General features: G+C 34.9%; 1 protein-coding gene across 16 annotated transcripts in view; it reads right to left on the bottom strand.

Annotated features, from left to right (window-relative positions):
• LOC145292181 (MAGUK p55 subfamily member 7-like) overlaps nucleotides 1-6,892 on the bottom strand; it is a 752,193-nt gene extending 745,301 nt beyond the window's left edge. For all 16 annotated transcript variants that reach the window (XM_080138452.1, XM_080138454.1, XM_080138453.1 and 13 more), the window contains exon 1: nucleotides 6,067-6,892. The gene's annotated coding sequence lies outside the window, so the exon portion shown is untranslated. The remainder of the gene's footprint in view (nucleotides 1-6,066) is intronic.
• Nucleotides 6,893-7,358: the final 466 nt, after the last annotated feature.

The raw sequence follows: 7,358 nt of genomic DNA, 5'->3' as shown, positions 1-7,358 counted from the left end.
TTCAAGAGAAAATAAGAGTATGAACAGAAGTGGCTTATAAGTTTTAAAAATCAATGGACCACTGTGAATGGTTAATGATGAGGACAAGTCGTTGTAAAACAGGTTTATTATCGTTTTCTAACTAGAAGATCACCGCTTATCAAGACCCAGAGGCTACTCGAGGATAACAAGAACTTGTTTACATTATACTTGAAAACATTATAGTCAGCTGGGAAGCAGTCCTATGGTATTGTGTTCTACAGATGGGTAATCCATTGCTTGTGGAATTTTCATTTAGTTTTAGGCACTGATAGGGAGTAAGGGAAATTGTTGACACTGGTTACAACTAGACGAGTGTTTGTTGTGAATTTGTGAGGATGAGGGGGGGGGGCATATATAGAAAATCAGTCAAACACCTACCATTAAAATATCAATAGAGTAGAGATAGATCTGCAAAGTCTCTTCTGTCAGAAAGAGGAAATAGAAAGGAGAAAAGGATATCAGCCACTAGATTTCGAACTCGGTTTTGTACCCTGTCAAGGCAGAAAATGTACCCTTAGCAACTGTTCCGTAAATATGGCATCAGTACTTCATATTAGGATGTATTTGACTCTTATACAGGTCAATTATTAGAACCAGTCACACCTTTGTAAATCAGTAAGAAGGGTTAGTAATTAAGGCAACTCACAGTTTAGCAAGACACTATGAACAATCAGTAAGTAGAACACGTCAGAGTTTAGCAAGTGACTATGAAGAGTCATTGGTTAAAAGAAATCATAAGCTAGCACTTCATACATTTTTTTTTTTTTACACAGGAATCACCACTTATCAAGACCCGGAGGGCACTCGAGGATAAGGGTTAATCATCATGTCTTATCACAATAGAAATTAACCCATCGCATGGCGGTGCTGTTTGCCTCCTTAAAGTCTTGGTTTGAGCAATGAGGACCCAATCGGCAGTTTTCCCTAAGGTGGTGCATCGTTTGTACCTCTCCACATGGACATGTGGAGATAGTCTTTTGTTTTGCCTACTTTGGCTCTGGCTCTATTTAGAGTCATCCAGTTTTTTCTACTAAGGTTTGAACCCTGGGGGAGTGTTTCTTTTGGGTCTGGTAGGGCTTCATTTTTATTCCTGCTGTTATAGTCTCGCCATCGTTCCATCCTATAGGAGGCAGCTTGCCTGGGATCGATTTCCTCTATATTGATGAAGCTACTGCGGGATTTTAGTCTTTGTCTCACTGATTGGTGGCCAAAGAGTGGGGGCAAGTAGCAAACCTTCACGTGGTGCCCCTGTTAATCTTCGGAGACCGATTGCTACACCACGCATAGAAATATACCCATTACCAGAGGTGGTAAAAGGATAAGGGTTAATGGATATACATTAGTAAATGTGATTATAGCGTAGTAAACATAAGTAGTGGGAATTTTGTGAATTGGATTACTTAGGGGAACGGTTCATCAAGAACTTGTTTATATTGGACTTGAAGACGGTCAGATTGTATTCAGCTGGAAAGCAGGCAATCGGAAGAGAGTTCCATAGACGTGCAGTTCTAAAAAAGAAGCTTTGCTCATGGAATCTACGTTTAGGTGTAGGCACAGATAAAGAGTGTGGGAAATTATTGATAGTGGTTCTGGCTAGACGAGTGTTTTTCGTGAAAGTTTGGCAAGGGGGGCCATAGATTGAAGCTCAGATGAGCACTTGCCATGAAAATAATAATATGTGTAACTTATTAGGATGTCACATTTTAACAGATCAATCTGAAGACAAGTTACTAAGACAAGTCACTCATTGAGGTCACTATCGATAATCAATGGTTATGAGAAGTAATAGCTCATGAAATGTCAACGATTAACAAAAGGTCATAGTTTAACAGGTCATTATGAATGATAAGTGATTATAACAAGTCATAGCCTAACTATAAAGAGTTAATGGCTAAAAAGTTACAGTTCAACAAGTCACAGTGGAAAGTCAGTTATTATGACAAGGCACAGTTTAACATGTGATGCGAAAAGGAGATGGTTAGGACATGGTAAACCTTAAGAAATTGTTATGACGAATCAGTGATTAGGACATGGCATGGCTTAAGTGGTCACTACAAGGAGTAAGAAATTAGGACACGTCATAACTTAAATGGTTACTACAAGGAGTAAATAATTAGGATATAACCTTACATTAAGCAGTCACTACTAGAAGTAAAAAATTAGGACATGTCATAAATTAAGGGATCACTCCAAGGAGTAAATGATTAGGACACATCATAGCTTAAGCCACTTCCTTGCCCTTTAAGTGACATTCATTGTAGATGGAATATATATTTCATTAATATATATATTGCTGGAACACTTGTGCTGTAACATTCATGGCAGACCTCCATATTTATTATGTATAGTATAAATCTCACTTGTTTGTTTAAATGTATGTATGTATGTATGTATGTATGTATGTATGTCTGCCTAAAACTTCCGACAGAGACGACAGATTTTCACGAGATCGGTATCATTTTGAAGCTCTACCCTTCGGACGACTAATATAGAAAAATTGACTAAAAGCATTAATTCATTCACCCTAAACTGGGCACTCTTCTACAGGGAGGGGTCGGTTTTTTCGCTGATATTTTCGAAAGACGTCCCCTCTTTTCGATTGACTAGCCTTAATTTAAACTTTCGCCACTTCCGGTTTGGTGATGGATGCAACAGCAAGGACGTCACGTTTTTTCACGTTCTTTACCTCCTTTGTAGTACGGATTCGAGCCTGCCTGCCTACTACCATTTTTTTTTTTTGCTCAATACACACCTCTAAACACCCGGGCAACGGCGGGCACCCAGACTAGTATTATATAAACATAAGACACCTCACATAGGTTAAAGTAAAATATGATGATAATAATAATAATAATAATAATAATAATGATAATAATAATCACTCTGTAATTAAGTAATTTATTCTAAGGTGCCTAATCTCAATGAAAGACATAACCCATGTGCGTTTGCATAAGCAGATATGAAAGTATGTTTCTGAATTTTTGAGATGAAGTATTATTTGGATTCTTCGATCTACTATGCTCATCTTAAGTGGGATTTTCACATCGTTACGGCTGATGTAACCTCCGACCTCCTTCGGGTGACTCTTGTCGAATTTGGGAATCTGCACGAAGCTTCAGACGTAACGAGAACAGCATGCTAGCCCCATGCATTAAATAAAGTGGTTCCGTTCAAAATTACGTACAGATTCCCAAGTATTGAGAGAAAGATTCCCGAATCCTACAAGAGACACCAGAAGAAGATCGAAAGTACATCGGTCGAAACGTTGTAAAAATAACACTCAAAATGAGAATAGTAGTTGAAATAATCAAAATGATATGAATAACCTTATCTTAAGAAAGGTACCATGTTTCTTTAGAAGAAATACAAATGAAGATTTTACTTATATATATATATATATATATATATATATATAATTGGGCAATTATCTTAAAAATGAATAGTGTAAGCAGAGTAGGTAAAATGTACTTAAATATTTGTTTAAATATCTCTACAGAATGTACCATATATGAACATCAGAATTTTCTACACATTTTTGGTAGAGAGTAAAAAAAAAAATCTGCTGCTGCATTGATAAAAGGGCGAGTAAAACTGCACTTCGTTTTGATATCGTTTATGTAGGGCGAATTGGACATTTTTCTAACATTCTCTATGAAAATAGAAATGATGAAAAATGAAATAAAAAAGCTTCAAAAATAAAAATCATTTACCTTAAAATAAAGGGAAAAATATTACCCCCCCCCAGACTTTTTTGTTGCTTTTTTAATGCTTGCACTAAAAGTATAATATAATGTATGAATAAAACAAGTTCACCAAATTTTTATCTTTTTTTTTACATGATTTTATTAAAATGTAAAAAAAAAAAAATAAAAATAAAAGTCCAGTGAACTTGTTTCATTCATAAGCAATGTCTCTAAAAACAAACACAATGCAGATGAATCAAGATAAGAAAATGCCAGATGTAGGAAAAGTATCTATTTACATGGCTCCCTACGAGGGGAATCACGAAGCTAAAGATTTGGGGAAGGTTTCTAATTACTTGTTTCCCAACGAGACGGGGTGGGGAAGCAAATTAAATAAAAGTTCAATTTTGGATGTGGAGAAATCCTGTCCTGCAAAAGAGGCACTCTGAAGTAGGACAAAAATGACACCAATCTCGAAGAATTTCTTCTCCTCTGACCATAAATAGAACGCATACTGCATCTTGAATTATTTGTGCACAAATGATATAATTCATTTACAAATAAGGCACAAGGGCATCAAAAATTGTGACAAGTAGAGGTGTCGGCCGTCAACCTCAATGTATCCCATTCTTAACAAGATGCATTTTGGCCCATTCGTATAAGTACTCTTCTTTTTATATTTCCATAATTTGTCTATCACTAGAGATATTATACTTTGATCCTCGCTCAATTTGATCCCAGCTCAACTTATGATCAAACAGTAAATATAGCACAATAAAAGAATATATATACAAACTCTTTTCACCTTAAAATCTTAATTGATAAGTCACACAATAATTTTCTAATCAATAAATGCATAACATCAAAATAGACATTTTAAGATGTTTACAATTTCATCTCATAAGAATTAATCTTAAATGAATTAAATGAATTAACTTGTCTCAAAATGTCGTAAAAAACGGGTTTCAATTGTAATTTCCTATTTTTAAACTACAGAAACGCCAATGAAGTTATTTTTAAATAGCATCAATAGAATTCTATCACAGAAACGTGGCAATCTTGTTTAGCTAAGATAAAAGTTTCCTATTTGCTTGCCTCCTCACGAGGGCAGAGTAAGACACAAGGTCGGTTTTTAATGTGGGGAAAATCCAACATCCTCAAAAAGAGTACTTTGCATTGGGACAAAAATAAAAAATGCCTCAGTCTAAAAGGATTTCTACTTCTCCGATGACAGTACAGATGAAGTGTAGTATGAGACAGACACTACACTTTGTTCCTAATAAAAGTCGAATAACATATATTTATAAGTCAATGTTTTGCCCATAAGTATATATTTACTATGGCTTATGCGAATTTATAACTCGATTTTTTTTTCCGGTCGAACGTTACCAAACGTTTATGAAATAGATATCTTTAAGTCTTAATATAGCTTCACCATTATTTTGGTATCTAAAAATAACTCTAAAATCGGAAACGAAAAGAAAAAGAAATGAATCGTAAAATATAAAGAATATTTTTAAAAAATTCGAGAAAATTACATTAAATACTGGAGAAGAATAGATAATCTTTTTTGTTGAAAGATCTGCCAAAAGCAGAGAATCTAATATTGCTTTTTGGATAAAAAAAAAAGGATATTTACTAAGTGTTTTTTTCGATGCCACTGTGACAAACGATAATCACGAAAACCATATGTATTATTATTTAGGGCTCTGAACAAAGCAACTAGCAATTGCTCCCATCTCCATACATGCAAGAGAATGAATGTCTGAAAAACAAGTGTTAATATTTGAGGAGGGGGATCTATAATAAGAGATATGCACTTCTTTACACTCGGCGGAATAAGATAATCTTACACATGTAATGAATAATCTTTTGCACCCGGTGTTGGTAAAATGCGGAACCGTTTTTTTTTCTTTTTCTTTTTGCATGGCACACGGAATTCTTTTCATGAGTCGAGCTTGACTAGCTTGATTCTAATTGAATCAAAATCAAACACTGAATGTTATTAATCGAATATGATCAATTACTTATGAATGATAGATGAAACAGGGTGGAATATATGTACACCATGCATACAATGTATACTTGTTTTTAATAGCTTGCCTATAGATCTATATCATTTCCTTTTTTTTAATTGCATCAATATATAAATATATGTGTGTTATAGTTACAGCTTCTGTAAGATATAAGACAACGTCTGGAGACGAGAAAGAGAGAGAGAGACGGGTTTATACATGTGAATAAAGAAACTAGAGGACAAATGCAAGACTGGAAATGGAGAATATAACGAAAGAAAGTCAATATAAATGAAAAAAGGATATATATATATAAAAAAAAATAAATTTAAAATAATATCACTTACTCTTCCGTAGATGAAGAACAGGACTAGTTTGGGAGTCGATGTAGAAATGTAAATACCCTGCTCCAGATACGAATGCCACAGATGCTAGTGTTGCAACCGTGTTGCTTCACATAGCTTCCGTATGATGATAGGAATTGTCAACCTTTTGGTAGAAGACTTTGGTATAACAAGGGAAAATCATACCATTTTGAATAGAGAAGAGGGCTTGAATAAATGTGAGTTGGGAAAGGCAGCAGACCAGCACACATAAACACATACATACAGACGCACGGTATCCTTTCTGTTACAGGCTAAACAATCACTAAAACTGGTTCAAATTAACGTGAATTTTCAATTGTCGACTCAACAGTGCCAAGCAGAGGAATTTTCAAACAAGTAGTTTAGTGAGCGACGTGAGGTCGGCTCACCATCAGGTTACGCTATTCCCGTCTTGCAGAGCCTTCAGCTGCTGTCTCTGCTGACATGGACAGTTGGAATACCGTAACTATTGATCCAGTTCTCACCATGATCGCTCTGCAGCCTCCACTCTGTTGATGAGAACCTTTCTCTCTCTCTCTGTTCTTCTCTTAGAGCAATGGCAGCAAAAGCAACAGCAGCAGCGGCGGTTTGGGTAGCTGCAGCAGTAGTAGTCTGAGCAGTTGTCGTGGTGGTGTTGATAGCAAAAGAAATCTTAAGCATTTAGCAGCAACAGTAGCATGCACGATGCCAAACGAGCAGCGAACTAAGATTTGCTGATGGTTGAGGGAGGGGGTGGAGCTACCCTTGAACACTTCGGATCAACTTCATTGAAGAAAACGTGTTAGCAAAAAAAAGAAAAAAAGAAGAATAACAATGAAGAAGAAGACGAAGAAGAAAAAAAAGAAACAAAAGAAGATGATGATGAAGAAAAACGGCAATATCAATGAAGAGCGTTACCGTAGTTGTTCCCCTTGGATAGTCACAGAATCTCTTAACCTTGTCAAAAGGAAGGAGTCAAATTCAGTACAAAAATATCTTTTACACACAAACCTTACAAGTACAAAAAAAAAGAAAAAATCAGTTTTGACATGAACAAAAGTAAAAAAAAAAAAAACAAAAGAAAAAGTTAACTTTGTCTCATGCAAACTATTAATAGGATTTATTTCTCTGAATATGTGGATCAGGATTTATTTCATGTAGATGTTATTGATACCATAAATGTGTTATATAATACTATCTCTCTGTCCCTCAATATATATATATATATATATATATATATATATATATATATATATATATATATATATATATATATATTAATTATTTGATTCAAT

This window comes from Euprymna scolopes, chromosome 13, assembly GCF_053919585.1.
Source record: "Euprymna scolopes isolate OS-2025 chromosome 13, ASM5391958v1, whole genome shotgun sequence".
Taxonomy (NCBI): Eukaryota; Metazoa; Mollusca; class Cephalopoda; order Sepiida; family Sepiolidae; genus Euprymna; species Euprymna scolopes.
Note: the sequence above shows the minus strand (reverse complement) of the source record. Positions and strands in the feature narration are given on the sequence as shown.